The following is a 27,829-nucleotide window of genomic DNA, read 5'->3' as shown; positions in this document are numbered from 1 at the left end:
GAGAAGTAAATTTAGCAGTTTTTCTGCCAAATTATATGCTGAGCTTGCATTGCAGCCTTGACCCCTTATAAATTGTTACCATAATAAGTGTTGAATGATTTATTCTGGAGATCCACTGAACTTCTCCCTCAAATGTTTTTGGCAGACCTGACCATAGACTCTATTGCTCTGCCTCAAATGACTCAAATTGCACCTTTTCCTGTTAGTAACATGGTGGAATCTCTTAAATGCAAGGAAATGTGTCAGAAGTGGGATTCGAACCCACGCCTCCAGTGGAGACTGCGACCTGAACGCAGCGCCTTAGACCGCTCGGCCATCCTGACGTCACACAGTTCTGTAGATGTTGTCTCTGCTCTGAGAATTCACTTACGGTTGAGAACTGCTTGGTTGATTGAGACCTCTGCAAAGTTTCATTTTCTCTCCAAATGCAGAGTCAGTCAATTGGTCCTCCATTTCAACAATTTACTGACTTACACCGAATGTCCTGGAGTCGAGTTAAAATGACGACTATGAGAGCGAAGTCCAGGCAAGTGAGAAATGCCTTTCTGTCAGAAGTGGGATTCGAACCCACGCCTCCAGGAGAGACTGCGGCCTAAACGCAGCGCCTTAGACCGCTCGGCCATCCTGACTTCCGTGAGCAATGAGTGAGGTGCCTTCCCATGCGGTATGCTCGGAGGGCGACCCACACTACAATTAAAGGAGGACAATGGACTATTTGCTGATAGCGAGAAGAAAAATTTTGCAGTTTTCTGCCGAATTATATGCTGAGCTTGCATTGCAGCCATGGCCCCCTTATAAATTGTTACCATAATTAGCGTTTAATGATTTTTTTCTGGAGAACCACTGAACGTCTCCCGCAAACGTTTTTGCAGACCTGACCATAGACTGTTTGCTCTGCCTCAAATGACACAAACTGCACATTTTTCTGGTAGTAACATGTTGGAATCTCTTAAATGCAAGGAAATGTGTCAGAAGTGGGATTCGAACCCACGCCTCCAGTGGAGACTGCGGCCTTAACGCAGCGCCTTAGACCGCTCGGCCATCCTGACGTCACACAGTTTGTAGATGTTGTCTTTGCTCTGAGAATTCAATACGGTTGAGAACTGCTTGGTTGATTGAGAGCTCTGCAAAGTTTCATTTTCTCTGTAATCATTGGAATGATTTCACTCTTTACATGTGTTAATGCCAAATGCAGAGTCAGTCAATTGGTCCTCCATTTCAACAACCTTACTGACTTACACCAAATGTCCAGGAGTCGAGTTAAAATGACGACTATGAGAGTGCAGTCCAGGCAAGAGAGAAATGCCTTATTGTCAGGAGTGGATTTGAACCCACGCCTCCAGGAGAGACTGCGACCTGAACGCAGCGCCTTAGACCGCTCGGCCATCCTGACTCCATGAGCAGCGTGTGAGGTGCCTTCCCATGCAGTATGCTCGGAGGGCGACCCACACTACAATTAAAGGAGGACAATGGACTATTTGCTCATAGCGAGAAGTAAAATTAGCAGTTTTCTGCCAAATTATATGCTGAGCTTGCATTGCAGCCTTGACCCCCTTATAAATTGTTACCATAATAAGTGTTGAATGATTTATCTGGAGATCCACTGAACTTCTCCCTCAAATGTTTTTGGCAGACCTGACCATAGACTCTCTTGCTCTGCCTCAAATGACTCAAATTGCACCTTTTCCTGTTAGTAACATGGCGCAATCTCTTAAATGCAAGGAAATGTGTCAGAAGTGGGATTCGAACCCACGCCTCCAGTGGAGACTGCGACCTGAACGCAGCGCCTTAGACCGCTCGGCCATCCTGACGTCACACAGTTCTGTAGATGTTGTCTTTGCTCTGAGAATTCACTTACGGTTGAGAACTGCTTGGTTGATTGAGAGCTCTGCAAAGTTTCATTTTCTCTGTAATCATTGGAATGATTTCACTCTTTACATGTGTTAATGCCAAATGCAGAGTCAGTCAATTGGTCCTCCATTTCAACAACCTTACTGACTTACACCGAATGTCCAGGAGTCAAGTTAAAATGACGACTATGAGAGTGAAGTGCAGGCAAGTGAGAAATGCCTTTTTGTCAGGAGTGGGATTCGAACCCACGCCTCCAGGAGAGACTGCGGCCTAAACTCAGCGCCTTAGACCGCTCGGCCATCCTGACTTCCATGAGCAATGAGTGAGGTGCCTTCCCATGCGGTATGCTCGGAGGGCGACCCACACTACAATTAAAGGAGGACAATGGACTATTTGCTGATAGCGAGAAGAAAAATTTGCAGTTTTTCTGCCGAATTATATGCTGAGCTTGCATTGCAGCCATGGCCCCCTTATAAATTGTTACCATAATTAGCGTTTAATGATTTTTTTTCTGGAGAACCACTGAACGTCTCCCGCAAACGTTTTTTGCAGACCTGACCATAGACTGTTTTGCTCTGCCTCAAATGACACAAATTGCACATTTTTCTGGTAGTAACATGTTGGAATCTCTTAAATGCAAGGAAATGTGTCAGAAGTGGGATTCGAACCCACGCCTCCAGTGGAGACTGCGACCTTAACGCAGCGCCTTAGACCGCTCGGCCATCCTGACGTCACACAGTTCTGTAGATGTGTCTTGCTCTGAGAATTCACTTACGGTTGAGAACTGCTTGGTTGATTGAGAGCTCTGCAAAGTTTCATTTTCTCTGTAATCATTGGTATGATTTCACTCTTTACGTGTGTTAATGCCAAATGCAGAGTCAGTCAATTGGTCCTCCATTTCAACAACCTTACTGACTTACACCGAATGTCCAGGAGTCAAGTTAAAATGACGACTATGAGAGTGAAGTGCAGGCAAGTGAGAAATGCCTTTTGTCAGAGTGGGATTCGAACCCACGCCTCCAGGAGAGACTGCGGCTTAAACGCAGCGCCTTAGACGCTCGGCCATCCTGACTTCCATGAGCAATGAGTGAGGTGCCTTCCCATGCGGTATGCTCGGAGGGCGACCCACACTACAATTAAAGGAGGACAATGGACTATTGCTGATAGCGAGAAGAAAAATTTTGCAGTTTTTCTGCCGAATTATATGCTGAGCTTGCATTGCAGCCATGGCCCCCTTATAAATTGTTACCATAATTAGCGTTTAATGATTTTTTTCTGGAGAACCACTGAACGTCTCCCGCAAACGTTTTTGCAGACCTGACCATAGACTGTTTTGCTCTGCCTCAAATGACACAAATTGCACATTTTTCTGGTAGTAACATGTTGGAATCTCTTAAATGCAAGGAAATGTGTCAGAAGTGGATTCGAACCCACGCCTCCAGTGGAGACTGCGACCTTAACGCAGCGCCTTAGACCACTCGGCCATCCTGACGTCACACAGTTCTGTAGATGTGTCTTTGCTCTGAGAATTCACTTACGGTTGAGAACTGCTTGGTTGATTGAGAGCTCTGCAAAGTTTCATTTTCTCTGTAATCATTGGAATGATTTCACTCTTTACATGTGTTAATGCCAAATGCAGAGTCAGTCAATTGGTCCTCCATTTCAACAACCTTACTGACTTACACCGAATGTCCAGGAGTCAAGTTAAAATGACGACTATGAGAGTGAAGTGCAGGCAAGTGAGAAATGCCTTTTTGTCAGGAGTGGGATTCGAACCCACGCCTCCAGGAGAGACTGCGGCTTAAACGCAGCGCCTTAGACCGCTCGGCCATCCTGACTTCCATGAGCAATGAGTGAGGTGCCTTCCCATGCGGTATGCTCGGAGGGCGACCCACACTACAATTAAAGGAGGACAATGGACTATTTGCTGATAGCGAGAAGAAAAATTTTGCAGTTTTTCTGCCGAATTATATGCTGAGCTTGCATTGCAGCCATGGCCCCCTTATAAATTGTTACCATAATTAGCGTTTAATGATTTTTTTTTCTGGAGAACCACTGAACGTCTCCCGCAAACGTTTTTTGCAGACCTGACCATAGACTGTTTTGCTCTGCCTCAAATGACACAAACTGCACATTTTTCTGGTAGTAACATGTTGGAATCTCTTAAATGCAAGGAAATGTGTCAGAAGTGGGATTCGAACCCACGCCTCCAGTGGAGACTGCGACCTTAACGCAGCGCCTTAGACCGCTCGGCCATCCTGACGTCTTGCAGGTCTGTTGATGTTGTCTTTGCTCTGAGAATTCACTTACGGGTGCGAACTGCTTGGTTGATTGAGAGCTCTGCAAAGTTTCATTTTGTCTGTAATAATTGGAATAATTTCACTCTTTACATGTGTTAATACCAAATGCAGTGTCAGTGAATTGGTCCTCCATTTCAACAACCTTACTTACTTGCACCAAATGTCCATGAGTCGAGTTTAAATGACGACTATGAGAGTGAAGTCCAGGCAAGTGAGAAATGCCTTTCTGTCAGAAGTGGGATTCGAACCCACGCCTCCAGGAGAGACTGCGACCTTAACGCAGCGCCTTAGACCGCTCGGCCATCCTGACGTCACACAGTTCTGTAGATGTTGTCTTTGCTCTGAGAATTCACTTACGGTTGAGAACTGCTTGGTTGATTGAGAGCTCTGCAAAGTTTCATTTTCTCTGTAATCATTGGAATGATTTCACTCTTTACATGTGTTAATGCCAAATGCAGAGTCAGTCAATTGGTCCTCCATTTCAACAACCTTACTGACTTACACCGAATGTCCAGGAGTCAAGTTAAAATGACGACTATGAGAGTGAAGTGCAGGCAAGTGAGAAATGCCTTTTTGTCAGGAGTGGGATTCGAACCCACGCCTCCAGGAGAGACTGCGGCCTAAACTCAGCGCCTTAGACCGCTCGGCCATCCTGACTTCCATGAGCAATGAGTGAGGTGCCTTCCCATGCGGTATGCTCGGAGGGCGACCCACACTACAATTAAAGGAGGACAATGGACTATTTGCTGATAGCGAGAAGAAAAATTTTGCAGTTTTTCTGCCGAATTATATGCTGAGCTTGCATTGCAGCCATGGCCCCCTTATAAATTGTTACCATAATTAGCGTTTAATGATTTTTTTTCTGGAGAACCACTGAACGTCTCCCGCAAACGTTTTTGCAGACCTGACCATAGACTGTTTGCTCTGCCTCAAATGACACAAATTGCACATTTTTCTGGTAGTAACATGTGGAATCTCTTAAATGCAAGGAAATGTGTCAGAAGTGGGATTCGAACCCACGCCTCCAGTGGAGACTGCGACCTTAACGCAGCGCCTTAGACCGCTCGGCCATCCTGACGTCACACAGTTCTGTAGATGTTGTCTTTGCTCTGAGAATCACTTACGGTTGAGAACTGCTTGGTTGATTGAGAGCTCTGCAAAGTTCATTTTCTCTGTAATCATTGGAATGATTTCACTCTTTACATGTGTTAATGCCAAATGCAGAGTCAGTCAATTGGTCCTCCATTTCAACAACCTTACTGACTTACACCGAATGTCCAGGAGTCAAGTTAAAATGACGACTATGAGAGTGAAGTCCAGGCAAGTGAGAAATGCCTTTTGTCAGGAGTGGGATTCGAACCCACGCCTCCAGGAGAGACTGCGGCCTAAACGCAGCGCCTTAGACCACTCGGCCATCCTGACTTCCATGAGCAATGAGTGAGGTGCCTTCCCATGCGGTATGCTCGGAGGGCGACCCACACTACAATTAAAGGAGGACAATGGACTATTGCTGATAGCGAGAAGAAAAATTTGCAGTTTTTCTGCCGAATTATATGCTGAGCTTGCATTGCAGCCATGGCCCCCTATAAATTGTTACCATAATATGTTTAATGATTTTTTTCTGGAGAACCACTGAACGTCTCCCGCAAACGTTTTTGCAGACCTGACCATAGACTGTTTTGCTCTGCCTCAAATGACACAAACTGCACATTTTCTGGTACTAACATGTTGGAATCTCTAAATGCAAGGAAATGTGTCAGAAGTGGGATTCGAACCCACGCCTCCAGTGGAGACTGCGACCTTAACGCAGCGCCTTAGACCGCTCGGCCATCCTGACGTCACACAGTTCTGTAGATGTTGTCTTTGCTCTGAGAATTCACTTACGGTTGAGAACTGCTTGGTTGATTGAGAGCTCTGCAAAGTTTCATTTCTCTGTAATCATTGGAATGATTTCACTCTTTACATGTGTTAATGCCAAATGCAGAGTCAGTCAATTGGTCCTCCATTTCAACAACCTACTGACTTACACCGAATGTCCAGGAGTCAAGTTAAAATGACGACTATGAGAGTGAAGTCCAGGCAAGTGAGAAATGCCTTTTTGTCAGGAGTGGGATTTGAACCCACGCCTCCAGGAGAGACTGCGACCTGAACGCAGCGCCTTAGACCGCTCGGCCATCCTGACTTCCATGAGCAGCGTGTGAGGTGCCTTCCCATGCAGTATGCTCGGAGGCGACCCACACTACAATAAAGGAGGACAATGACTATTGCTCATAGCGAGAAGTAAAATTAGCAGTTTTCTGCCAAATTATATGCTGAGCTTGCATTGCAGCCTTGACCCCCTTATAAATTGTTACCATAATAAGTGTTGAATGATTTATTCTGGAGATCCACTGAACTTCTCCCTCAAATGTTTTTGCAGACCTGACCATAGACTGTTTGCTCTGCCTCAAATGACACAAACTGCACATTTTTCTGGTAGTAACATGTTGGAATCTCTTAAATGCAAGGAAATGTGTCAGAAGTGGGATTCGAACCCACGCCTCCAGTGGAGACTGCGACCTTAACGCAGCGCCTTAGACCGCTCGGCCATCCTGACGTCACACAGTTCTGTAGATGTTGTCTTTGCTCTGAGAATTCACTTACGTTGAGAACTGCTTGGTTGATTGAGAGCTCTGCAAAGTTTCATTTTCTCTGTAATCATTGGAATGATTTCACTCTTTACATGTGTTAATGCCAAATGCAGAGTCAGTCAATTGGTCCTCCATTTCAACAACCTTACTGACTTACACCGAATGTCCAGGAGTCAAGTTAAAATGACGACTATGAGAGTGAAGTCCAGGCAAGTGAGAAATGCCTTTTTGTCAGGAGTGGGATTCGAACCCACGCCTCCAGGAGAGACTGCGGCCTAAACGCAGCGCCTTAGACCGCTCGGCCATCCTGACTTCCATGAGCAGCGTGTGAGGTGCCTTCCCATGCAGTATGCTCGGAGGGCGACCCACACTACAATTAAAGGAGGACAATGGACTATTTGCTCATAGCGAGAAGTAAAATTTAGCAGTTTTTCTGCCAAATTATATGCTGAGCTTGCATTGCAGCCTTGACCCCCTTATAAATTGTTACCATAATAAGTGTTGAATGATTTTATTCTGGAGATCCACTGAACTTCTCCCTCAAATGTTTTTTGCAGACCTGACCATAGACTGTTTTGCTCTGCCTCAAATGACACAAACTGCACATTTTTCTGGTAGTAACATGTTGGAATCTCTTAAATGCAAGGAAATGTGTCAGAAGTGGGATTCGAACCCACGCCTCCAGTGGAGACTGCGACCTTAACGCAGCGCCTTAGACCGCTCGGCCATCCTGACGTCACACAGTTCTGTAGATGTTGTCTTTGCTCTGAGAATTCACTTACGGTTGAGAACTGCTTGGTTGATTGAGAGCTCTGCAAAGTTTCATTTTCTCTCCAAATGCAGAGTCAGTCAATTGGTCCTCCATTTCAACAATCTTACTGACTTACACCGAATGTCCAGGAGTCGAGTTAAAATGACGACTATGAGAGTGAAGTCCAGACAAGTGAGAAATGCCTTTTTGTCAGGAGTGGGATTCGAACCCACGCCTCCAGGAGAGACTGCGACCTGAACGCAGCGCCTTAGACCGCTCGGCCATCCTGACTTCCATGAGCAACGAGTGAGGTGCCTTCCCATGCGGTATGCTCGGAGGGCGACCCACACTACAATTAAAGGAGGACAATGGACTATTGCTCATAGCGAGAAGTAAAATTTAGCAGTTTTTCTGCCAAATTATATGCTGAGCTTGCATTGCAGCCTTGACCCCCTTATAAATTGTTACCATAATAAGTGTTGAATGATTTTATTCTGGAGATCCACTGAACTTCTCCCTCAAATGTTTTTGGCAGACCTGACCATAGACTCTCTTGCTCTGCCTCAAATGACTCAAATTGCACCTTTTCCTGTTAGTAACATGGCGCAATCTCTTAAATGCAAGGAAATGTGTCAGAAGTGGGATTCGAACCCACGCCTCCAGTGGAGACTGCGACCTGAACGCAGCGCCTTAGACCGCTCGGCCATCCTGACGTCACACAGTTCTGTAGATGTTGTCTTTGCTCTGAGAATTCACTTACGGTTGAGAACTGCTTGGTTGATTGAGAGCTCTGCAAAGTTTCATTTTCTCTGTAATCATTGGAATGATTTCACTCTTTACATGTGTTAATGCCAAATGCAGAGTCAGTCAATTGGTCCTCCATTTCAACAACCTTACTGACTTACACCGAATGTCCAGGAGTCAAGTTAAAATGACGACTATGAGAGTGAAGTCCAGGCAAGTGAGAAATGCCTTTTTGTCAGGAGTGGGATTCGAACCCACGCCTCCAGGAGAGACTGCGGCCTAAACGCAGCGCCTTAGACCGCTCGGCCATCCTGACTTCCATGAGCAATGAGTGAGGTGCCTTCCCATGCGGTATGCTCGGAGGGCGACCCACACTACAATTAAAGGAGGACAATGGACTATTTGCTGATAGCGAGAAGAAAAATTTAGCAGTTTTTCTGCCGAATTATATGCTGAGCTTGCATTGCAGCCATGGCCCCCTTATAAATTGTTACCATAATTAGCGTTTAATGATTTTTTTTCTGGAGAACCACTGAACGTCTCCCGCAAACGTTTTTTGCAGACCTGACCATAGACTGTTTTGCTCTGCCTCAAATGACACAAACTGCACATTTTTCTGGTAGTAACATGTTGGAATCTCTTAAATGCAAGGAAATGTGTCAGAAGTGGGATTCGAACCCACGCCTCCAGTGGAGACTGCGACCTTAACGCAGCGCCTTAGACCGCTCGGCCATCCTGACGTCACACAGTTCTGTAGATGTTGTCTTTGCTCTGAGAATTCACTTACGGTTGAGAACTGCTTGGTTGATTGAGAGCTCTGCAAAGTTTCATTTTCTCTGTAATCATTGGAATGATTTCACTCTTTACATGTGTTAATGCCAAATGCAGAGTCAGTCAATTGGTCCTCCATTTCAACAACCTTACTGACTTACACCGAATGTCCAGGAGTCAAGTTAAAATGACGACTATGAGAGTGAAGTCCAGGCAAGTGAGAAATGCCTTTTTGTCAGGAGTGGGATTCGAACCCACGCCTCCAGGAGAGACTGCGGCCTAAACGCAGCGCCTTAGACCGCTCGGCCATCCTGACTTCCATGAGCAGCGTGTGAGGTGCCTTCCCATGCAGTATGCTCGGAGGGCGACCCACACTACAATTAAAGGAGGACAATGGACTATTTGCTCATAGCGAGAAGTAAAATTTAGCAGTTTTTCTGCCAAATTATATGCTGAGCTTGCATTGCAGCCTTGACCCCTTATAAATTGTTACCATAATAAGTGTTGAATGATTTATTCTGGAGATCCACTGAACTTCTCCTCAAATGTTTTTGGCAGACCTGACATAGACTCTCTTGCTCTGCCTCAAATGACTCAAATTGCACCTTTTCCTGTTAGTAACATGGCGCAATCTCTTAAATGCAAGGAAATGTGTCAGAAGTGGGATTCGAACCCACGCCTCCAGTGGAGACTGCGACCTGAACGCAGCGCCTTAGACCGCTCGGCCATCCTGACGTCACACAGTTCTGTAGATGTTGTCTTTGCTCTGAGAATTCACTTACGGTTGAGAACTGCTTGGTTGATTGAGAGCTCTGCAAAGTTTCATTTTCTCTGTAATCATTGGAATGATTTCACTCTTTACATGTGTTAATGCCAAATGCAGAGTCAGTCAATTGGTCCTCCATTTCAACAACCTTACTGACTTACACCGAATGTCCAGGAGTCAAGTTAAAATGACGACTATGAGAGTGAAGTCCAGGCAAGTGAGAAATGCCTATTGTCAGGAGTGGGATTCGAACCCACGCCTCCAGGAGAGACTGCGGCCTAAACGCAGCGCCTTAGACCGCTCGGCCATCCTGACTTCCATGAGCAATGAGTGAGGTGCCTTCCCATGCGGTATGCTCGGAGGGCGACCCACACTACAATTAAAGGAGGACAATGGACTATTGCTGATAGCGAGAAGAAAAATTTGCAGTTTTTCTGCCGAATTATATGCTGAGCTTGCATTGCAGCCATGGCCCCCTTATAAATTGTTACCATAATTAGCGTTTAATGATTTTTTTCTGGAGAACCACTGAACGTCTCCCGCAAACGTTTTTTGCAGACCTGACCATAGACTGTTTTGCTCTGCCTCAAATGACACAAACTGCACATTTTCTGGTAGTAACATGTTGGAATCTCTTAATGCAAGGAAATGTGTCAGAAGTGGGATTCGAACCCACGCCTCCAGTGGAGACTGCGACCTGAACGCAGCGCCTTAGACCGCTCGCCATCCTGACGTCACACAGTTCTGTAGATGTTGTCTTTGCTCTGAGAATTCACTTACGGTTGAGAACTGCTTGGTTGATTGAGAGCTCTGCAAAGTTTCATTTCTCTGTAATCATTGGAATGATTCACTCTTTACATGTGTTAATGCCAAATGCAGAGTCAGTCAATTGGTCCTCCATTTCAACAACCTTACTGACTTACACCGAATGTCCAGGAGTCAAGTTAAAATGACGACTATGAGAGTGAAGTCCAGGCAAGTGAGAAATGCCTTTTTGTCAGGAGTGGGATTTGAACCCACGCCTCCAGGAGAGACTGCGACCTGAATGCAGCGCCTTAGACCGCTCGGCCATCCTGACTTCCATGAGCAATGAGTGAGGTGCCTTCCCATGCGGTATGCTCGGAGGGCGACCCACACTACAATTAAAGGAGGACAATGGACTATTTGCTGATAGCGAGAAGAAAAATTTTGCAGTTTTTCTGCCGAATTATATGCTGAGCTTGCATTGCAGCCATGGCCCCTTATAAATTGTTACCATAATTAGCGTTTAATGATTTTTTCTGGAGAACCACTGAACGTCTCCCGCAAACGTTTTTGCAGACCTGACCATAGACTGTTTTGCTCTGCCTCAAATGACACAAACTGCACATTTTCTGGTAGTAACATGTTGGAATCTCTAAATGCAAGGAAATGTGTCAGAAGTGGGATTCGAACCACGCCTCCAGTGGAGACTGCGACCTGAACGCAGCGCCTTAGACCGCTCGGCCATCCTGACGTCACACAGTTCTGTAGATGTTGTCTTTGCTCTGAGAATCACTTACGGTTGAGAACTGCTTGGTTGATTGAGAGCTCTGCAAAGTTTCATTTTCTCTGTAATCATTGGAATGATTCACTCTTTACATGTGTTAATGCCAAATGCAGAGTCAGTCAATTGGTCCTCCATTTCAACAACCTTACTGACTTACACCGAATGTCCAGGAGTCAAGTTAAAATGACGACTATGAGAGTGAAGTCCAGGCAAGTGAGAAATGCCTTTTGTCAGGAGTGGATTTGAACCCACGCCTCCAGGAGAGACTGCGACCTGAACGCAGCGCCTTAGACCGCTCGGCCATCCTGACTTCCATGACAGCGTGTGAGGTGCCTTCCCATGCAGTATGCTCGGAGGGCGACCCACACTACAATTAAAGGAGGACAATGGACTATTTGCTCATAGCGAGAAGTAAAATTTAGCAGTTTTTCTGCCAATTATATGCTGAGCTTGCATGCAGCCTTGACCCCCTTATAAATTGTTACCATAATAATGTTGAATGATTTATTCTGGAGATCCACTGAACTTCCCTCAAACGTTTTTGCAGACCTGACCATAGACTCTCTTGCTCTGCCTCAAATGACACAAACTGCACATTTTCTGGTAGTAACATGTGGAATCTCTAAATGCAAGGAAATGTGTCAGAAGTGGGATTCGAACCCACGCCTCCAGTGGAGACTGCGACCTAACGCAGTGCTTAGACCGCTCGGCCATCCTGACGTCACACAGTTCTGTAGATGTTGTCTTTGCTCTGAAATTCACTTACGGTTGAGAACTGCTTGGTTGATTGAGAGCTCTGCAAAGTTCATTTTCTCTCCAAATGCAGAGTCAGTCAATGGTCCTCCATTTCAACAATCTACGACTTACACCGAATGTCCAGGAGTCGAGTTAAAATGACGACTAGAGAGTGAAGTCCAGGTAAGTGAGAAATGCCTTTTGTCAGGAGTGGATTTGAACCCACGCCTCCAGGAGAGACTGCGACCTGAACGCAGCGCCTTAGACGCTCGGCCATCCTGACTTCCATGAGCAACGAGTGAGGTGCCTCCCATGCGGTATGCTCGGAGGCGACCCACACTACAATTAAAGGAGGACAATGGACTATTGCTCATAGCGAGAAGTAAAATTTAGCAGTTTTTCTGCCAAATTATATGCTGAGCTTGCATGCAGCCTTGACCCCCTTATAAATTGTTACCATAATAATGTTGAATGATTTTATTCTGGAGATCCACTGAACTTCTCCCTCAAATGTTTTTGGCAGACCTGACCATAGACCTCTGCTCTGCCTCAAATGACTCAAATTGCACCTTTCCTGTAGTAACATGGCGCAATCTCTAAATGCAAGAAATGTGTCAGAAGTGGGATTCGAACCCACGCCTCCAGTGGAGACTGCGACTGAACGCAGCGCCTTAGACCGTCGGCCATCCGACGTCACACAGTTCTGTAGATGTTGTCTCTGCTCTGAGAATCACTTACGGTTGAGAACTGCTGGTTGATTGAGACCTCGCAAAGTTCATTTCTCTCCAAATGCAGAGTCAGTCAATTGGTCCTCCATTTCAACAATTTACTGACTTACACCGAATGTCCTGGAGTCGAGTAAAATGACGACTATGAGAGCGAAGTCCAGGCAAGTGAGAAATGCCTTTCTGTCAGAAGTGGGATTCGAACCCACGCCTCCAGGAGAGACTGCGGCCTAAACGCAGCGCCTTAGACCGCTCGCCATCCTGACTTCCGTGAGCAATGAGTGAGGTGCCTTCCCATGCGGTATGCTCGGAGGGCGACCCACACTACAATTAAAGGAGGACAATGGACTATTGCTGATAGCGAGAAGAAACATTTTGCAGTTTTCTGCCGAATTATATGCTGAGCTTGCATTGCAGCCATGGCCCCTTATAAATTGTTACCATAATAGCGTTAATGATTTTTTCTGGAGAACCACTGAACGTCTCCCGCAAACGTTTTTGCAGACCTGACCATAGACTGTTTGCTCTGCCTCAAATGACACAAACTGCACATTTTCTGGTAGTAACAGTTGGAATCCTTAAATGCAAGGAAATGTGTCAGAAGTGGGATCGAACCCACGCCTCCAGTGGAGACTGCGACCTGAACGCAGCGCCTTAGACCGCTCGCCATCCTGACGTCACACAGTTCTGTAGATTGTCTTGCTCTGAGAATTCACTTACGGTGAGAACTGCTTGGTTGATTGAGAGCTCTGCAAAGTTCATTTCTCTCCAAATGCAGAGTCAGTCAATTGGTCCTCCATTCAACAATTTACTGACTTACACCGAATGTCCAGGAGTCGAGTTAAAATGACGACTATGAGAGCGAAGTCCAGGCAAGTGAGAAATGCCTTTCTGTCAGAAGTGGATTCGAACCCACGCCTCCAGGAGAGACTGCGCCTAAACGCAGCGCCTTAGACCGCTCGGCCATCCTGACTTCCATGAGCAATGAGTGAGGTGCCTTCCCATGCGTATGCTCGGAGGGCGACCCACACTACAATAAAGGAGGACAATGGACTATTTGCTCATAGCGAGAAGTAAAATTTAGCAGTTTTTCTGCCAAATTATATGCTGAGCTTGCATTGCAGCCTTGACCCCCTATAAATTGTTACCATAATAAGTGTGAATGATTTATTCTGGAGATCCACTGAACTCTCCCTCAAATTTTTGGCAGACCTGACCATAGACTCTCTGCTCTGCCTCAAATGACTCAAATGCACCTTTTCCTGTTAGTAACATGGCGCAATCTCTTAAATGCAAGGAAATGTGTCAGAAGTGGATTCGAACCCACGCCTCCAGTGGAGACTGCGACCTGAACGCAGCGCCTTAGACGCTCGGCCATCCTGACGTCACACAGTTCTGTAGATGTTGTCTCTGCTCTGAGAATTCACTTACGGTGAGAACTGCTTGGTTGATGAGACCTCTGCAAAGTTTCATTTCTCTCCAAATGCAGAGTCAGTCAATTGGTCCTCCATTTCAACAATTACTGACTTACACCGAATGTCCTGGAGTCGAGTTAAAATGACGACTATGAGAGCGAAGTCCAGCAAGTGAGAAATGCCTTTCTGTCAGAAGTGGGATTCGAACCCACGCTCCAGGAGAGACTGCGGCCTAAACGCAGCGCCTTAGACGCTCGGCCATCCTGACTTCCGTGAGCAATGAGTGAGGTGCCTTCCCATGCGGTATGCTCGGAGGGCGACCCACACTACAATTAAAGGAGGACAATGGACTATTGCTGATAGCGAGAAGAAAATTTGCAGTTTTTTCTGCCGAATTATATGCTGAGCTTGCATTGCAGCCATGGCCCCTTATAAATGTTACCATAATAAGTGTGAATGATTTATTCTGGAGATCCACTGAACTCTCCCTCAAATGTTTTGGCAGACCTGACCATAGACTCTCTTGCTCTGCCTCAAATGACTCAAATTGCACCTTTCCTGTAGTAACATGGCGCAATCTCTTAAATGCAAGGAAAGTGTCAAAGTGGGATCGAACCCACGCCTCCAGTGAGACTGCGACCTGAACGCAGCGCCTTAGACCGCTCGGCCATCCTGACGTCACACAGTTCGTAGATGTTGTCTTGCTCTGAGAATTCACTTACGGTTGAGAACTGCTGGTTGATTGAACTCTGCAAAGTTCATTTCTCTGTAATCATTGAATGATTTCACTCTTACATGTGTAAGCAAATGCAGAGTCAGTCAATTGTCTCCATTTCAACAACCTTACTGACTTACACCGAATGTCCAGAGTCAAGTTAAAATGACGACTATGAGAGTGAAGTCCAGGCAAGTGAGAAATGCCTTTTTGTCAGGAGTGGGATTCGAACCCACGCCCCAGGAGAGACTGCGGCCTAAACGCAGCGCCTAGACCGCTCGGCCATCCTGACTTCCATGAGCAATGAGTGAGGTGCCTTCCCATGCGTATGCTCGGAGGCGACCCACACTACAATTAAAGGAGGACAATGGACTATTGCTGATAGCGAGAAGAAAATTTGCAGTTTTCTGCCGAATTAATGCTGAGCTTGCATTGCAGCCATGGCCCCCTTATAAATGTTACCATAATTAGCGTTTAATGATTTTTCTGGAGAACCACTGAACGTCTCCCGCAAACGTTTTTGCAGACCTGACCATAGACTGTTTGCTCTGCCTCAAATGACACAAACTGCACATTTTCTGGTAGTAACATGTTGGAATCTCTTAAATGCAAGGAAATGTGTCAGAAGTGGGATTCGAACCCACGCCTCCAGTGGAGACTGCGACCTTAACGCAGGCCTTAGACCGTCGGCCATCCTGACGTCACACAGTTCTGTAGATTGTCTTGCTCTGAAATCACTTACGGTGAGAACTCTGGTTGATTGAGAGCCTGAAATCATTGTTCATAAGTTCATCTTTCATTTACCAATGCAGAGTCCAGTCAATTGTCTCCATTTCAACAACCTTACTGACTTACACCGAATGTCAGGAGTCATTAAAATACGACTATGAGAGTGAAGTCCAGGCAAGTGAGAAATGCCTTTTGTCAGGAGTGGGATTCGAACCCACGCCTCCAGAGAGACTGCGGCCTAAACGCAGCGCCTTAGACGCTCGGCCATCCTGACTCCATGAGCAAGGGTGAGGTGCCTTCCCATGCATAGCTCGAGGCGACCCACACTACAATTAAAGGAGACAATGGACTATTTGCTCATAGCGAGAAGTAAAATTTAGCAGTTTTTCTGCCAATATATGCTGAGCTGCATTGCAGCCTGACCCCTTATAAATGTTACCATAATAAGTGTTAATGATTTTATTCTGGAGATCCACTGAACTTCTCCCAAATGTTTTGCAGACCTGACCATAGACTTTGCTCTGCCTCAATGACTCAAACTGCACCTTTTCTGTAGTAACATGGGAATCTCTAAATGCAAGGAAATTGTCAGAAGTGGGATTCGAACCCACCCTCCAGTGGAGACTGCGACCTGAACGCAGCGCCTTAGACCGTCGGCCATCCTGACGTCACACAGTTCTGTAATGTGTCTTTGCTCTGAGAATCACTACGGTTGAGAACTGCTGGTGATGAGACTTGCAAGTTCATTTCTCTCCAAATGCAGAGTCAGCATGGTCCTCCATTTCAACAATTTACTGACTTACACCGAATTCCAGGAGTCGAGTAAAATGACGACTATAGAGGAAGTCCAGACAGTGAGAATGCTTTTGTCAGAGTGGGATTGAACCACGCCTCCAGGAGAGACTGCGACCTAACGCAGCGCCTTAGACCGCTCGGCCATCCTGACTCCATGAGCAAGATGAGGTGCCTTCCCATGCGGTATGCTCGGAGGGCGACCCACACTACAATTAAAGGAGGACAATGGACTATTTGCTCATAGCGAGAAGTAAAATTTTGCAGTTTTTCTGCCAATTATATGCTGAGCTTGCATTGCAGCCATGGACCCCTTATAAATTGTACCAATAATGTGAATGATTTTATTCTGGAGATCCACTGAACTTCTCCCTCAATGTTTTGGCAGACCTGACCATAGACCTCTCTGCTCTGCCTCAAATTGCACCTTTTCCTGTTAGTAACATGCGCAATCTCTTAAATGCAAGGAAATGTGTCAGAAGTGGGATTCGAACCCACGCCTCCAGTGGAGACTGCGACCTGAACGCAGCGCTTAGACCGCTCGGCCATCCTGACGTCACACAGTTCTGTAGATGTGTCTTTGCTCTGAGAATTCACTTACGGTTGAGAACTGCTTGGTTGATGAGAGCTCTGCAAAGTTTCATTTTCTCTGTAATCATTGGAATGATTTCACTCTTTACATGTGTTAATGCCAAATGCAAGTCAGTCAATTGGTCCTCCATTTCAACAACCTTACTGACTTACACCGAATGTCCAGGAGTCAAGTTAAAATGACGACTATGAGAGTGAAGTCCAGGCAAGTGAGAAATGCCTTTTTGTCAGGAGTGGGATTCGAACCCACGCCTCCAGGAGAGACTGCGGCCTAAACGCAGCGCCTTAGACCGCTCGGCCATCCTGACTTCCATGAGCAATGAGTGAGGTGCCTTCCCATGCGGTATGCTCGGAGGGCGACCCACACTACAATTAAAGGAGGACAATGGACTATTTGCTGATAGCGAGAAGAAAAATTTTGCAGTTTTTCTGCCGAATTATATGCTGAGCTTGCATTGCAGCCATGGCCCCCTTATAAATTGTTACCATAATTAGCGTTTAATGATTTTTTTTCTGGAGAACCACTGAACGTCTCCCGCAAACGATTTTTGCAGACCTGACCATAGACTGTTTTGCTCTGCCTCAAATGACACAAACTGCACATTTTTCTGGTAGTAACATGTTGGAATCTCTTAAATGCAAGGAAATGTGTCAGAAGTGGGATTCGAACCCACGCCTCCAGTGGAGACTGCGACCTGAACGCAGCGCCTTAGACCGCTCGGCCATCCTGACGTCACACAGTTCTGTAGATGTTGTCTTGCTCTGAGAATTCACTTACGGTTGAGAACTGCTTGGTTGATTGAGAGCTCTGCAAAGTTTCATTTTCTCTGTAATCATTGGAATGATTTCACTCTTTACATGTGTTAATGCCAAATGCAGAGTCAGTCAATTGGTCCTCCATTTCAACAACCTTACTGACTTACACCGAATGTCCAGGAGTCAAGTTAAAATGACGACTATGAGAGTGAAGTCCAGGCAAGTGAGAAATGCCTTTTTGTCAGGAGTGGGATTCGAACCCACGCCTCCAGGAGAGACTGCGGCCTAAACGCAGCGCCTTAGACCGCTCGGCCATCCTGACTTCCATGAGCAGCGTGTGAGGTGCCTTCCCATGCAGTATGCTCGGAGGGCGACCCACACTACAATTAAAGGAGGACAATGGACTATTTGCTCATAGCGAGAAGTAAAATTTAGCAGTTTTTCTGCCAAATTATATGCTGAGCTTGCATTGCAGCCTTGACCCCCTTATAAATTGTTACCATAATAAGTGTTGAATGATTTTATTCTGGAGATCCACTTTGGCAGACCTGACCATAGACTCTTTTGCTCTGCCTCAAATGACACAAACTGCACCTTTTTCTGGTAGTAACATGTTGGAATCTCTTAAATGCAAGGAAATGTGTCAGAAGTGGGATTCGAACCCACGCCTCCAGTGGAGACTGCGACCTGAACGCAGCGCCTTAGACCGCTCGGCCATCCTGACGTCACACAGTTCTGTAGATGTTGTCTTTGCTCTGAGAATTCACTTACGGTTGAGAACTGCTTGGTTGATTGAGAGCTCTGCAAAGTTTCATTTTCTCTCCAAATGCAGAGTCAGTCAATTGGTCCTCCATTTCAACAATCTTACTGACTTACACCGAATGTCCAGGAGTCGAGTTAAAATGACGACTATGAGAGTGAAGTCCAGACAAGTGAGAAATGCCTTTTTGTCAGGAGTGGGATTTGAACCCACGCCTCCAGGAGAGACTGCGACCTGAACGCAGCGCCTTAGACCGCTCGGCCATCCTGACTTCCATGAGCAACGAGTGAGGTGCCTTCCCATGCGGTATGCTCGGAGGGCGACCCACACTACAATTAAAGGAGGACAATGGACTATTTGCTCATAGCGAGAAGTAAAATTTAGCAGTTTTTCTGCCAAATTATATGCTGAGCTTGCATTGCAGCCTTGACCCCCTTATAAATTGTTACCATAATAAGTGTTGAATGATTTTATTCTGGAGATCCACTGAACTTCTCCCTCAAATGTTTTTGGCAGACCTGACCATAGACTCTCTTGCTCTGCCTCAAATTGCACCTTTTCCTGTTAGTAACATGGCGCAATCTCTTAAATGCAAGGAAATGTGTCAGAAGTGGGATTCGAACCCACGCCTCCAGTGGAGACTGCGACCTGAACGCAGCGCCTTAGACCGCTCGGCCATCCTGACGTCACACAGTTCTGTAGATGTTGTCTTTGCTCTGAGAATTCACTTACGGTTGAGAACTGCTTGGTTGATTGAGAGCTCTGCAAAGTTTCATTTTCTCTGTAATCATTGGAATGATTTCACTCTTTACATGTGTTAATGCCAAATGCAGAGTCAGTCAATTGGTCCTCCATTTCAACAACCTTACTGACTTACACCGAATGTCCAGGAGTCAAGTTAAAATGACGACTATGAGAGTGAAGTCCAGGCAAGTGAGAAATGCCTTTTTGTCAGGAGTGGGATTCGAACCCACGCCTCCAGGAGAGACTGCGGCCTAAACGCAGCGCCTTAGACCGCTCGGCCATCCTGACTTCCATGAGCAATGAGTGAGGTGCCTTCCCATGCGGTATGCTCGGAGGGCGACCCACACTACAATTAAAGGAGGACAATGGACTATTTGCTGATAGCGAGAAGAAAAATTTTGCAGTTTTTCTGCCGAATTATATGCTGAGCTTGCATTGCAGCCATGGCCCCCTTATAAATTGTTACCATAATTAGCGTTTAATGATTTTTTTTCTGGAGAACCACTGAACGTCTCCCGCAAACGTTTTTTGCAGACCTGACCATAGACTGTTTTGCTCTGCCTCAAATGACACAAACTGCACATTTTTCTGGTAGTAACATGTTGGAATCTCTTAAATGCAAGGAAATGTGTCAGAAGTGGGATTCGAACCCACGCCTCCAGTGGAGACTGCGACCTGAACGCAGCGCCTTAGACCGCTCGGCCATCCTGACGTCACACAGTTCTGTAGATGTTGTCTTTGCTCTGAGAATTCATTACGGTTGAGAACCGCTTGGTCGTTTGAGAGCTCTGCAAAGTTTCATTTTCTCTCTAATAATTGGGATGATTTCACTCTTTACATGTGTTAATACCAAATGCAGAGTCAGTCAATTGTTCCTCCATTTCAACAGCCTTACTGACTTACACCGAATATCCAGGTGTCGAGTTAAAATGACGACTATGAGAGTGGAGTCCAGGCAAGTGAGAAAAGCCTTTTTGTCAGAAGTGGGATTCGAACCCACGCCTCCAGTAGAGACTGCGACCTGAACGCAGCGCCTTAGACCGCTCGGCCATCCTGACTTACATGAGCAGTGTGTGAGGTGCCTTCCCATGCGGTATGCTCGGAGGGCGACCCACACTACAATTAAAGGAGGACAATGGACTATTTGCTGATAGCGAGAAGAAAAATTTTGCAGTTTTTCTGCCGAATTATATGCTGAGCTTGCATTGCAGCCATGGCCCCCTTATAAATTGTTACCATAATTAGCGTTTAATGATTTTTTTTCTGGAGAACCACTGAACGTCTCCCGCAAACGTTTTTTGCAGACCTGACCATAGACTGTTTTGCTCTGCCTCAAATGACACAAACTGCACCTTTTCCTGGTAGTAACATGATGCAATCTCTTAAATGCAAGGAAATGTGTCAGAAGTGGGATTCGAACCCACGCCTCCAGTGGAGACTGCGACCTTAACGCAGCGCCTTAGACCGCTCGGCCATCCTGACGTCACACAGTTCTGTAGATGTTGTCTTTGCTCTGAGAATTCACTTACGGTTGAGAACTGCTTGGTTGATTGAGAGCTCTGCAAAGTTTCATTTTCTCTGTAATCATTGGAATGATTTCACTCTTTACATGTGTTAATGCCAAATGCAGAGTCAGTCAATTGGTCCTCCATTTCAACAACCTTACTGACTTACACCGAATGTCCAGGAGTCAAGTTAAAATGACGACTATGAGAGTGAAGTCCAGGCAAGTGAGAAATGCCTTTTTGTCAGGAGTGGGATTCGAACCCACGCCTCCAGGAGAGACTGCGGCCTAAACGCAGCGCCTTAGACCGCTCGGCCATCCTGACTTCCATGAGCAATGAGTGAGGTGCCTTCCCATGCGGTATGCTCGGAGGGCGACCCACACTACAATTAAAGGAGGACAATGGACTATTTGCTGATAGCGAGAAGAAAAATTTTGCAGTTTTTCTGCCGAATTATATGCTGAGCTTGCATTGCAGCCATGGCCCCCTTATAAATTGTTACCATAATTAGCGTTTAATGATTTTTTTTCTGGAGAACCACTGAACGTCTCCCGCAAACGTTTTTTTGCAGACCTGACCATAGACTGTTTTGCTCTGCCTCAAATGACACAAACTGCACATTTTTCTGGTAGTAACATGTTGGAATCTCTTAAATGCAAGGAAATGTGTCAGAAGTGGGATTCGAACCCACGCCTCCAGTGGAGACTGCGACCTGAACGCAGCGCCTTAGACCGCTCGGCCATCCTGACGTCACACAGTTCTGTAGATGTTGTCTTTGCTCTGAGAATTCACTTACGGTTGAGAACTGCTTGGTTGATTGAGAGCTCTGCAAAGTTTCATTTTCTCTGTAATCATTGGAATGATTTCACTCTTTACATGTGTTAATGCCAAATGCAGAGTCAGTCAATTGGTCCTCCATTTCAACAACCTTACTGACTTACACCGAATGTCCAGGAGTCAAGTTAAAATGACGACTATGAGAGTGAAGTCCAGGCAAGTGAGAAATGCCTTTTTGTCAGGAGTGGGATTTGAACCCATGCCTCCAGGAGAGACTGCGACCTGAACGCAGCGCCTTAGACCGCTCGGCCATCCTGACTTCCATGAGCAATGAGTGAGGTGCCTTCCCATGCGGTATGCTCGGAGGGCGACCCACACTACAATTAAAGGAGGACAATGGACTATTTGCTGATAGCGAGAAGAAAAATTTTGCAGTTTTTCTGCCGAATTATATGCTGAGCTTGCATTGCAGCCATGGCCCCCTTATAAATTGTTACCATAATTAGCGTTTAATGATTTTTTTTCTGGAGAACCACTGAACGTCTCCCGCAAACGTTTTTTGCAGACCTGACCATAGACTGTTTTGCTCTGCCTCAAATGACACAAACTGCACATTTTTCTGGTAGTAACATGTTGGAATCTCTTAAATGCAAGGAAATGTGTCAGAAGTGGGATTCGAACCCACGCCTCCAGTGGAGACTGCGACCTGAACGCAGCGCCTTAGACCGCTCGGCCATCCTGACGTCACACAGTTCTGTAGATGTTGTCTTTGCTCTGAGAATTCACTTACGGTTGAGAACTGCTTGGTTGATTGAGAGCTCTGCAAAGTTTCATTTTCTCTGTAATCATTGGAATGATTTCACTCTTTACATGTGTTAATGCCAAATGCAGAGTCAGTCAATTGGTCCTCCATTTCAACAACCTTACTGACTTACACCGAATGTCCAGGAGTCAAGTTAAAATGACGACTATGAGAGTGAAGTCCAGGCAAGTGAGAAATGCCTTTTTGTCAGGAGTGGGATTCGAACCCACGCCTCCAGGAGAGACTGCGGCCTAAACGCAGCGCCTTAGACCGCTCGGCCATCCTGACTTCCATGAGCATGAGTGAGGTGCCTTCCCATGCGGTATGCTCGGAGGGCGACCCACACTACAATTAAAGGAGGACAATGGACTATTTGCTGATAGCGAGAAGAAAAATTTTGCAGTTTTTCTGCCGAATTATATGCTGAGCTTGCATTGCAGCCATGGCCCCCTTATAAATTGTTACCATAATTAGCGTTTAATGATTTTTTTTCTGGAGAACCACTGAACGTCTCCCGCAAACGTTTTTTGCAGACCTGACCATAGACTGTTTTGCTCTGCCTCAAATGACACAAACTGCACATTTTTCTGGTAGTAACATGTTGGAATCTCTTAAATGCAAGGAAATGTGTCAGAAGTGGGATTCGAACCCACGCCTCCAGTGGAGACTGCGACCTGAACGCAGCGCCTTAGACCGCTCGGCCATCCTGACGTCACACAGTTCTGTAGATGTTGTCTTTGCTCTGAGAATTCACTTACGGTTGAGAACTGCTTGGTTGATTGAGAGCTCTGCAAAGTTTCATTTTCTCTGTAATCATTGGAATGATTTCACTCTTTACATGTGTTAATGCCAAATGCAGAGTCAGTCAATTGGTCCTCCATTTCAACAACCTTACTGACTTACACCGAATGTCCAGGAGTCAAGTTAAAATGACGACTATGAGAGTGAAGTCCAGGCAAGTGAGAAATGCCTTTTGTCAGGAGTGGGATTTGAACCCACGCCTCCAGGAGAGACTGCGACCTGAACGCAGCGCCTTAGACCGCTCGCCATCCTGACTTCCATGAGCAGCGTGTGAGGTGCCTTCCCATGCAGTATGCTCGGAGGGCGACCCACACTACAATTAAAGGAGGACAATGGACTATTTGCTCATAGCGAGAAGTAAAATTTAGCAGTTTTTCTGCCAAATTATATGCTGAGCTTGCATTGCAGCCTTGACCCCCTTATAAATTGTTACCATAATAAGTGTTGAATGATTTTATTCTGGAGATCCACTGAACTTCTCCCTCAAACGTTTTTTGCAGACCTGACCATAGACTGTTTTGCTCTGCCTCAAATGACACAAACTGCACATTTTTCTGGTAGTAACATGTTGGAATCTCTTAAATGCAAGGAAATGTGTCAGAAGTGGGATTCGAACCCACGCCTCCAGTGGAGACTGCGACCTTAACGCAGTGCCTTAGACCGCTCGGCCATCCTGACGTCACACAGTTCTGTAGATGTTGTCTTTGCTCTGAGAATTCACTTACGGTTGAGAACTGCTTGGTTGATTGAGAGCTCTGCAAAGTTTCATTTTCTCTCCAAATGCAGAGTCAGTCAATTGGTCCTCCATTTCAACAATCTTACTGACTTACACCGAATGTCCAGGAGTCGAGTTAAAATGACGACTATGAGAGTGAAGTCCAGGCAAGTGAGAAATGCCTTTTTGTCAGGAGTGGGATTTGAACCCACGCCTCCAGGAGAGACTGCGACCTGAACGCAGCGCCTTAGACCGCTCGGCCATCCTGACTTCCATGAGCAACGAGTGAGGTGCCTTCCCATGCGGTATGCTCGGAGGGCGACCCACACTACAATTAAAGGAGGACAATGGACTATTTGCTCATAGCGAGAAGTAAAATTTAGCAGTTTTTCTGCCAAATTATATGCTGAGCTTGCATTGCAGCCTTGACCCCCTTATAAATTGTTACCATAATAAGTGTTGAATGATTTTATTCTGGAGATCCACTGAACTTCTCCCTCAAATGTTTTTGGCAGACCTGACCATAGACTCTCTTGCTCTGCCTCAAATGACTCAAATTGCACCTTTTCCTGTTAGTAACATGGCGCAATCTCTTAAATGCAAGGAAATGTGTCAGAAGTGGGATTCGAACCCACGCCTCCAGTGGAGACTGCGACCTGAACGCAGCGCCTTAGACCGCTCGGCCATCCTGACGTCACACAGTTCTGTAGATGTTGTCTCTGCTCTGAGAATTCACTTACGGTTGAGAACTGCTTGGTTGATTGAGAGCTCTGCAAAGTTTCATTTTCTCTCCAAATGCAGAGTCAGTCAATTGGTCCTCCATTTCAACAATTTACTGACTTACACCGAATGTCCAGGAGTCAAGTTAAAATGACGACTATGAGAGTGAAGTCCAGGCAAGTGAGAAATGCCTTTTTGTCAGGAGTGGGATTCGAACCCACGCCTCCAGGAGAGACTGCGGCCTAAACGCAGCGCCTTAGACCGCTCGGCCATCCTGACTTCCATGAGCAATGAGTGAGGTGCCTTCCCATGCGGTATGCTCGGAGGGCGACCCACACTACAATTAAAGGAGGACAATGGACTATTTGCTGATAGCGAGAAGAAAAATTTTGCAGTTTTTCTGCCGAATTATATGCTGAGCTTGCATTGCAGCCATGGCCCCCTTATAAATTGTTACCATAATTAGCGTTTAATGATTTTTTTTCTGGAGAACCACTGAACGTCTCCCGCAAACGTTTTTTGCAGACCTGACCATAGACTGTTTTGCTCTGCCTCAAATGACACAAACTGCACATTTTTCTGGTAGTAACATGTTGGAATCTCTTAAATGCAAGGAAATGTGTCAGAAGTGGGATTCGAACCCACGCCTCCAGTGGAGACTGCGACCTGAAACGCAGCGCCTTAGACCCGCTCGGCCATCCTGACGTCACACAGTTCTGTAGATGTTGTCTTTGCTCTGAGAATTCACTTACGGTTGAGAACTGCTTGGTTGATTGAGAGCTCTGCAAAGTTTCATTTTCTCTGTAATCATTGGAATGATTTCACTCTTTACATGTGTTAATGCCAAATGCAGAGTCAGTCAATTGGTCCTCCATTTCAACAACCTTACTGACTTACACCGAATGTCCAGGAGTCAAGTTAAAATGACGACTATGAGAGTGAAGTCCAGGCAAGTGAGAAATGCCTTTTGTCAGGAGTGGGATTTGAACCCACGCCTCCAGGAGAGACTGCGACCTGAACGCAGCGCCTTAGACCGCTCGGCCATCCTGACTTCCATGAGCAATGAGTGAGGTGCCTTCCCATGCGGTATGCTCGGAGGGCGACCCACACTACAATTAAAGGAGGACAATGGACTATTTGCTGATAGCGAGAAGAAAAATTTTGCAGTTTTTCTGCCGAATTATATGCTGAGCTTGCATTGCAGCCATGGCCCCCTTATAAATTGTTACCATAATTAGCGTTTAATGATTTTTTTCTGGAGAACCACTGAACGTCTCCCGCAAACGTTTTTTGCAGACCTGACCATAGACTGTTTTGCTCTGCCTCAAATGACACAAACTGCACATTTTTCTGGTAGTAACATGTTGGAATCTCTTAAATGCAAGGAAATGTGTCAGAAGTGGGATTCGAACCCACGCCTCCAGTGGAGACTGCGACCTGAACGCAGCGCCTTAGACCGCTCGGCCATCCTGACGTCACACAGTTCTGTAGATGTTGTCTTTGCTCTGAGAATTCACTTACGGTTGAGAACTGCTTGGTTGATTGAGAGCTCTGCAAAGTTTCATTTTCTGTAATCATTGGAATGATTTCACTCTTTACATGTGTTAATGCAAATGAGAGTCAGTCAATTGGTCCTCCATTTCAACAACCTTACTGACTTACACCGAATGTCCAGGAGTCAGTTAAAAGACGACTATGAGAGTGAAGTCCAGGCAAGTGAGAAATGCCTTTTTGTCAGAAGTGGGATTCGAACCCACGCCTCCAGGAGAGACTGCGGCCTAAACGCAGCGCCTTAGACCGCTCGGCCATCCTGACTTCCATGAGCAATGAGTGAGGTGCCTTCCCATGCGGTATGCTCGGAGGGCGACCCACACTACAATTAAAGGAGGACAATGGACTATTTGCTGATAGCGAGAAGAAAATTTTGCAGTTTTTCTGCCAATTATATGCTGAGCTTGCATTGCAGCCTGGCCCCTTATAAATTGTTACCATAATAGTGTTGAATGATTTTTTCTGGAGAACCACTGAACTTCTCCCTCAAACGTTTTTGCAGACCTGACCATAGACTGTTGCTCTGCCTCAAATGACACAAATTGCACCTTTTCTGTAGTAACATGGCGCATCTCTTAAATGCAAGGAAATGTGTCAGAAGTGGGATTCGAACCCACGCCTCCAGTGGAGACTGCGACCTGAACGCAGCGCCTTAGACCGCTCGGCCATCCTGACGTCACACAGTTCTGTAGATGTTGTCTTTGCTCTGAGAATTCACTTACGGTTGAGAACTGCTTGGTTGATTGAGAGCTCTGCAAAGTTTCATTTTCTCTCCAAATGCAGAGTCAGTCAATTGGTCCTCCATTTCAACAACCTTACTGACTTACACCGAATGTCCAGGAGTCGTTAAAATGACGACTATGAGAGTGAAGTCCAGGCAAGTGAGAAATGCCTTTTGTCAGGAGTGGGATTCGAACCCACGCCTCCAGGAGAGACTGCGGCCTAAACGCAGCGCCTTAGACCGCTCGGCCATCCTGACTTCCATGAGCAACGAGGGAGTTGCCTTCCCACGCGGTATTCACGGAGGGCGACCCACACTTCAATTAAATGAGGACAATGGACTATTTGCTCATAGCGAGAAGTAAAATTTAGCAGTTTTTCTGCCAATTATATGCTGAGCTTGCATTGCAGCCTGACCCCTTATAAATTGTTACCATAATAAGTGTTGAATGATTTTATTCTGGAGATCCACTGAACTTCTCCCTCAAATGTTTTTGCAGACCTGACCATAGACTCTTTCTGCCTCAAATGACTCAAATGCACTTTTCCTGTTAGTAAATGGCGCAATCTCTTAAATGCAAGGAAATGTGTCAGAAGTGGGATTCGAACCCACGCCTCCAGTGGAGACTGCGACCTGAACGCAGCGCCTTAGACCGCTCGGCCATCCTGACGTCACACAGTTCTGTAGATGTTGTCTTTGCTCTGAGAATTCACTTACGGTTGAGAACTGCTTGGTTGATTGAGAGCTCTGCAAAGTTTCATTTTCTCTCCAAATGCAGAGTCAGTCAATTGGTCCTCCATTTCAACAATTTACTGACTTACACCGAATGTCCAGGAGTCGAGTTAAAATGACGACTATGAGAGTGAAGTCCAGGCAAGTGAGAAATGCCTTTTCAGGAGTGGGATTCGAACCCACGCCTCCAGGAGAGACTGCG

General features: G+C 46.0%; 59 non-coding genes across 59 annotated transcripts; all 59 read right to left on the bottom strand.

Moving 5' to 3' along the window:
* Window positions 1-240: 240 nt before the first annotated feature.
* On the bottom strand, window positions 241-323 carry trnal-cag (transfer RNA leucine (anticodon CAG)). Its single transcript has one exon. It is a non-coding gene; the product is annotated as a tRNA-Leu (tRNA).
* A 223-nt stretch (window positions 324-546) lies between these two features.
* trnal-uag (transfer RNA leucine (anticodon UAG)) lies at window positions 547-629 on the bottom strand. Its single transcript has one exon. It is a non-coding gene; the product is annotated as a tRNA-Leu (tRNA).
* A 337-nt stretch (window positions 630-966) lies between these two features.
* trnal-aag (transfer RNA leucine (anticodon AAG)) lies at window positions 967-1,049 on the bottom strand. The gene has a single exon. It is a non-coding gene; the product is annotated as a tRNA-Leu (tRNA).
* A 679-nt stretch (window positions 1,050-1,728) lies between these two features.
* On the bottom strand, window positions 1,729-1,811 carry trnal-cag (transfer RNA leucine (anticodon CAG)). Its single transcript has one exon. It is a non-coding gene; the product is annotated as a tRNA-Leu (tRNA).
* A 264-nt stretch (window positions 1,812-2,075) lies between these two features.
* Window positions 2,076-2,158, bottom strand: trnal-uag (transfer RNA leucine (anticodon UAG)). The gene has a single exon. It is a non-coding gene; the product is annotated as a tRNA-Leu (tRNA).
* Window positions 2,159-2,498: 340 nt separating this feature from the next.
* trnal-aag (transfer RNA leucine (anticodon AAG)) lies at window positions 2,499-2,581 on the bottom strand. The gene has a single exon. It is a non-coding gene; the product is annotated as a tRNA-Leu (tRNA).
* Window positions 2,582-3,261: 680 nt separating this feature from the next.
* Window positions 3,262-3,343, bottom strand: trnal-aag (transfer RNA leucine (anticodon AAG)). The gene has a single exon. It is a non-coding gene; the product is annotated as a tRNA-Leu (tRNA).
* Window positions 3,344-3,606: 263 nt separating this feature from the next.
* On the bottom strand, window positions 3,607-3,689 carry trnal-uaa (transfer RNA leucine (anticodon UAA)). Its single transcript has one exon. It is a non-coding gene; the product is annotated as a tRNA-Leu (tRNA).
* A 342-nt stretch (window positions 3,690-4,031) lies between these two features.
* On the bottom strand, window positions 4,032-4,114 carry trnal-aag (transfer RNA leucine (anticodon AAG)). Its single transcript has one exon. It is a non-coding gene; the product is annotated as a tRNA-Leu (tRNA).
* Window positions 4,115-4,378: 264 nt separating this feature from the next.
* Window positions 4,379-4,461, bottom strand: trnal-aag (transfer RNA leucine (anticodon AAG)). The gene has a single exon. It is a non-coding gene; the product is annotated as a tRNA-Leu (tRNA).
* A 264-nt stretch (window positions 4,462-4,725) lies between these two features.
* trnal-uag (transfer RNA leucine (anticodon UAG)) lies at window positions 4,726-4,808 on the bottom strand. The gene has a single exon. It is a non-coding gene; the product is annotated as a tRNA-Leu (tRNA).
* A 338-nt stretch (window positions 4,809-5,146) lies between these two features.
* Window positions 5,147-5,229, bottom strand: trnal-aag (transfer RNA leucine (anticodon AAG)). Its single transcript has one exon. It is a non-coding gene; the product is annotated as a tRNA-Leu (tRNA).
* Window positions 5,230-5,490: 261 nt separating this feature from the next.
* trnal-uag (transfer RNA leucine (anticodon UAG)) lies at window positions 5,491-5,573 on the bottom strand. Its single transcript has one exon. It is a non-coding gene; the product is annotated as a tRNA-Leu (tRNA).
* Window positions 5,574-5,905: 332 nt separating this feature from the next.
* Window positions 5,906-5,988, bottom strand: trnal-aag (transfer RNA leucine (anticodon AAG)). The gene has a single exon. It is a non-coding gene; the product is annotated as a tRNA-Leu (tRNA).
* Window positions 5,989-6,250: 262 nt separating this feature from the next.
* trnal-cag (transfer RNA leucine (anticodon CAG)) lies at window positions 6,251-6,333 on the bottom strand. Its single transcript has one exon. It is a non-coding gene; the product is annotated as a tRNA-Leu (tRNA).
* Window positions 6,334-6,664: 331 nt separating this feature from the next.
* Window positions 6,665-6,747, bottom strand: trnal-aag (transfer RNA leucine (anticodon AAG)). The gene has a single exon. It is a non-coding gene; the product is annotated as a tRNA-Leu (tRNA).
* Window positions 6,748-7,010: 263 nt separating this feature from the next.
* Window positions 7,011-7,093, bottom strand: trnal-uag (transfer RNA leucine (anticodon UAG)). The gene has a single exon. It is a non-coding gene; the product is annotated as a tRNA-Leu (tRNA).
* A 340-nt stretch (window positions 7,094-7,433) lies between these two features.
* trnal-aag (transfer RNA leucine (anticodon AAG)) lies at window positions 7,434-7,516 on the bottom strand. The gene has a single exon. It is a non-coding gene; the product is annotated as a tRNA-Leu (tRNA).
* Window positions 7,517-7,740: 224 nt separating this feature from the next.
* Window positions 7,741-7,823, bottom strand: trnal-cag (transfer RNA leucine (anticodon CAG)). The gene has a single exon. It is a non-coding gene; the product is annotated as a tRNA-Leu (tRNA).
* A 339-nt stretch (window positions 7,824-8,162) lies between these two features.
* trnal-cag (transfer RNA leucine (anticodon CAG)) lies at window positions 8,163-8,245 on the bottom strand. The gene has a single exon. It is a non-coding gene; the product is annotated as a tRNA-Leu (tRNA).
* Window positions 8,246-8,509: 264 nt separating this feature from the next.
* Window positions 8,510-8,592, bottom strand: trnal-uag (transfer RNA leucine (anticodon UAG)). Its single transcript has one exon. It is a non-coding gene; the product is annotated as a tRNA-Leu (tRNA).
* A 341-nt stretch (window positions 8,593-8,933) lies between these two features.
* Window positions 8,934-9,016, bottom strand: trnal-aag (transfer RNA leucine (anticodon AAG)). The gene has a single exon. It is a non-coding gene; the product is annotated as a tRNA-Leu (tRNA).
* A 264-nt stretch (window positions 9,017-9,280) lies between these two features.
* trnal-uag (transfer RNA leucine (anticodon UAG)) lies at window positions 9,281-9,363 on the bottom strand. Its single transcript has one exon. It is a non-coding gene; the product is annotated as a tRNA-Leu (tRNA).
* A 336-nt stretch (window positions 9,364-9,699) lies between these two features.
* On the bottom strand, window positions 9,700-9,782 carry trnal-cag (transfer RNA leucine (anticodon CAG)). The gene has a single exon. It is a non-coding gene; the product is annotated as a tRNA-Leu (tRNA).
* A 263-nt stretch (window positions 9,783-10,045) lies between these two features.
* trnal-uag (transfer RNA leucine (anticodon UAG)) lies at window positions 10,046-10,128 on the bottom strand. The gene has a single exon. It is a non-coding gene; the product is annotated as a tRNA-Leu (tRNA).
* A 336-nt stretch (window positions 10,129-10,464) lies between these two features.
* trnal-cag (transfer RNA leucine (anticodon CAG)) lies at window positions 10,465-10,546 on the bottom strand. The gene has a single exon. It is a non-coding gene; the product is annotated as a tRNA-Leu (tRNA).
* A 262-nt stretch (window positions 10,547-10,808) lies between these two features.
* trnal-cag (transfer RNA leucine (anticodon CAG)) lies at window positions 10,809-10,891 on the bottom strand. Its single transcript has one exon. It is a non-coding gene; the product is annotated as a tRNA-Leu (tRNA).
* Window positions 10,892-11,226: 335 nt separating this feature from the next.
* Window positions 11,227-11,308, bottom strand: trnal-cag (transfer RNA leucine (anticodon CAG)). Its single transcript has one exon. It is a non-coding gene; the product is annotated as a tRNA-Leu (tRNA).
* A 1,677-nt stretch (window positions 11,309-12,985) lies between these two features.
* Window positions 12,986-13,067, bottom strand: trnal-uag (transfer RNA leucine (anticodon UAG)). The gene has a single exon. It is a non-coding gene; the product is annotated as a tRNA-Leu (tRNA).
* Window positions 13,068-14,403: 1,336 nt separating this feature from the next.
* On the bottom strand, window positions 14,404-14,484 carry trnal-uag (transfer RNA leucine (anticodon UAG)). Its single transcript has one exon. It is a non-coding gene; the product is annotated as a tRNA-Leu (tRNA).
* A 658-nt stretch (window positions 14,485-15,142) lies between these two features.
* Window positions 15,143-15,223, bottom strand: trnal-uag (transfer RNA leucine (anticodon UAG)). Its single transcript has one exon. It is a non-coding gene; the product is annotated as a tRNA-Leu (tRNA).
* A 630-nt stretch (window positions 15,224-15,853) lies between these two features.
* trnal-uag (transfer RNA leucine (anticodon UAG)) lies at window positions 15,854-15,934 on the bottom strand. Its single transcript has one exon. It is a non-coding gene; the product is annotated as a tRNA-Leu (tRNA).
* A 991-nt stretch (window positions 15,935-16,925) lies between these two features.
* On the bottom strand, window positions 16,926-17,007 carry trnal-cag (transfer RNA leucine (anticodon CAG)). The gene has a single exon. It is a non-coding gene; the product is annotated as a tRNA-Leu (tRNA).
* A 261-nt stretch (window positions 17,008-17,268) lies between these two features.
* On the bottom strand, window positions 17,269-17,351 carry trnal-uag (transfer RNA leucine (anticodon UAG)). The gene has a single exon. It is a non-coding gene; the product is annotated as a tRNA-Leu (tRNA).
* A 341-nt stretch (window positions 17,352-17,692) lies between these two features.
* Window positions 17,693-17,775, bottom strand: trnal-cag (transfer RNA leucine (anticodon CAG)). The gene has a single exon. It is a non-coding gene; the product is annotated as a tRNA-Leu (tRNA).
* A 263-nt stretch (window positions 17,776-18,038) lies between these two features.
* Window positions 18,039-18,121, bottom strand: trnal-uag (transfer RNA leucine (anticodon UAG)). The gene has a single exon. It is a non-coding gene; the product is annotated as a tRNA-Leu (tRNA).
* Window positions 18,122-18,440: 319 nt separating this feature from the next.
* trnal-cag (transfer RNA leucine (anticodon CAG)) lies at window positions 18,441-18,523 on the bottom strand. Its single transcript has one exon. It is a non-coding gene; the product is annotated as a tRNA-Leu (tRNA).
* A 224-nt stretch (window positions 18,524-18,747) lies between these two features.
* trnal-cag (transfer RNA leucine (anticodon CAG)) lies at window positions 18,748-18,830 on the bottom strand. The gene has a single exon. It is a non-coding gene; the product is annotated as a tRNA-Leu (tRNA).
* Window positions 18,831-19,161: 331 nt separating this feature from the next.
* trnal-cag (transfer RNA leucine (anticodon CAG)) lies at window positions 19,162-19,244 on the bottom strand. Its single transcript has one exon. It is a non-coding gene; the product is annotated as a tRNA-Leu (tRNA).
* A 264-nt stretch (window positions 19,245-19,508) lies between these two features.
* Window positions 19,509-19,591, bottom strand: trnal-uag (transfer RNA leucine (anticodon UAG)). Its single transcript has one exon. It is a non-coding gene; the product is annotated as a tRNA-Leu (tRNA).
* A 341-nt stretch (window positions 19,592-19,932) lies between these two features.
* trnal-cag (transfer RNA leucine (anticodon CAG)) lies at window positions 19,933-20,015 on the bottom strand. Its single transcript has one exon. It is a non-coding gene; the product is annotated as a tRNA-Leu (tRNA).
* A 263-nt stretch (window positions 20,016-20,278) lies between these two features.
* Window positions 20,279-20,361, bottom strand: trnal-cag (transfer RNA leucine (anticodon CAG)). Its single transcript has one exon. It is a non-coding gene; the product is annotated as a tRNA-Leu (tRNA).
* A 341-nt stretch (window positions 20,362-20,702) lies between these two features.
* On the bottom strand, window positions 20,703-20,785 carry trnal-aag (transfer RNA leucine (anticodon AAG)). Its single transcript has one exon. It is a non-coding gene; the product is annotated as a tRNA-Leu (tRNA).
* Window positions 20,786-21,049: 264 nt separating this feature from the next.
* Window positions 21,050-21,132, bottom strand: trnal-uag (transfer RNA leucine (anticodon UAG)). Its single transcript has one exon. It is a non-coding gene; the product is annotated as a tRNA-Leu (tRNA).
* Window positions 21,133-21,474: 342 nt separating this feature from the next.
* Window positions 21,475-21,557, bottom strand: trnal-cag (transfer RNA leucine (anticodon CAG)). The gene has a single exon. It is a non-coding gene; the product is annotated as a tRNA-Leu (tRNA).
* A 264-nt stretch (window positions 21,558-21,821) lies between these two features.
* Window positions 21,822-21,904, bottom strand: trnal-cag (transfer RNA leucine (anticodon CAG)). The gene has a single exon. It is a non-coding gene; the product is annotated as a tRNA-Leu (tRNA).
* Window positions 21,905-22,245: 341 nt separating this feature from the next.
* trnal-cag (transfer RNA leucine (anticodon CAG)) lies at window positions 22,246-22,328 on the bottom strand. Its single transcript has one exon. It is a non-coding gene; the product is annotated as a tRNA-Leu (tRNA).
* Window positions 22,329-22,592: 264 nt separating this feature from the next.
* On the bottom strand, window positions 22,593-22,675 carry trnal-uag (transfer RNA leucine (anticodon UAG)). Its single transcript has one exon. It is a non-coding gene; the product is annotated as a tRNA-Leu (tRNA).
* Window positions 22,676-23,015: 340 nt separating this feature from the next.
* On the bottom strand, window positions 23,016-23,098 carry trnal-cag (transfer RNA leucine (anticodon CAG)). Its single transcript has one exon. It is a non-coding gene; the product is annotated as a tRNA-Leu (tRNA).
* Window positions 23,099-23,783: 685 nt separating this feature from the next.
* On the bottom strand, window positions 23,784-23,866 carry trnal-aag (transfer RNA leucine (anticodon AAG)). The gene has a single exon. It is a non-coding gene; the product is annotated as a tRNA-Leu (tRNA).
* A 224-nt stretch (window positions 23,867-24,090) lies between these two features.
* On the bottom strand, window positions 24,091-24,173 carry trnal-cag (transfer RNA leucine (anticodon CAG)). Its single transcript has one exon. It is a non-coding gene; the product is annotated as a tRNA-Leu (tRNA).
* Window positions 24,174-24,513: 340 nt separating this feature from the next.
* Window positions 24,514-24,596, bottom strand: trnal-cag (transfer RNA leucine (anticodon CAG)). Its single transcript has one exon. It is a non-coding gene; the product is annotated as a tRNA-Leu (tRNA).
* Window positions 24,597-24,819: 223 nt separating this feature from the next.
* trnal-uag (transfer RNA leucine (anticodon UAG)) lies at window positions 24,820-24,902 on the bottom strand. Its single transcript has one exon. It is a non-coding gene; the product is annotated as a tRNA-Leu (tRNA).
* Window positions 24,903-25,591: 689 nt separating this feature from the next.
* trnal-cag (transfer RNA leucine (anticodon CAG)) lies at window positions 25,592-25,674 on the bottom strand. The gene has a single exon. It is a non-coding gene; the product is annotated as a tRNA-Leu (tRNA).
* Window positions 25,675-26,014: 340 nt separating this feature from the next.
* On the bottom strand, window positions 26,015-26,097 carry trnal-cag (transfer RNA leucine (anticodon CAG)). The gene has a single exon. It is a non-coding gene; the product is annotated as a tRNA-Leu (tRNA).
* Window positions 26,098-26,355: 258 nt separating this feature from the next.
* Window positions 26,356-26,438, bottom strand: trnal-uag (transfer RNA leucine (anticodon UAG)). Its single transcript has one exon. It is a non-coding gene; the product is annotated as a tRNA-Leu (tRNA).
* Window positions 26,439-26,766: 328 nt separating this feature from the next.
* trnal-cag (transfer RNA leucine (anticodon CAG)) lies at window positions 26,767-26,849 on the bottom strand. Its single transcript has one exon. It is a non-coding gene; the product is annotated as a tRNA-Leu (tRNA).
* Window positions 26,850-27,070: 221 nt separating this feature from the next.
* On the bottom strand, window positions 27,071-27,153 carry trnal-uag (transfer RNA leucine (anticodon UAG)). Its single transcript has one exon. It is a non-coding gene; the product is annotated as a tRNA-Leu (tRNA).
* A 329-nt stretch (window positions 27,154-27,482) lies between these two features.
* trnal-cag (transfer RNA leucine (anticodon CAG)) lies at window positions 27,483-27,565 on the bottom strand. The gene has a single exon. It is a non-coding gene; the product is annotated as a tRNA-Leu (tRNA).
* Between the last annotated feature and the right edge of the window lie 264 nt (window positions 27,566-27,829).

The sequence above is a fragment of the Poecilia reticulata genome, chromosome 17, assembly GCF_904066995.2.
Source record: "Poecilia reticulata chromosome 17, P_reticulata-male-v2, whole genome shotgun sequence".
Lineage (NCBI taxonomy): Eukaryota > Metazoa > Chordata > Actinopteri > Cyprinodontiformes > Poeciliidae > Poecilia > Poecilia reticulata.
The sequence above is the reverse complement of the archived record's forward strand: the minus strand, read 5'-3'. Positions and strand labels throughout refer to the sequence as shown.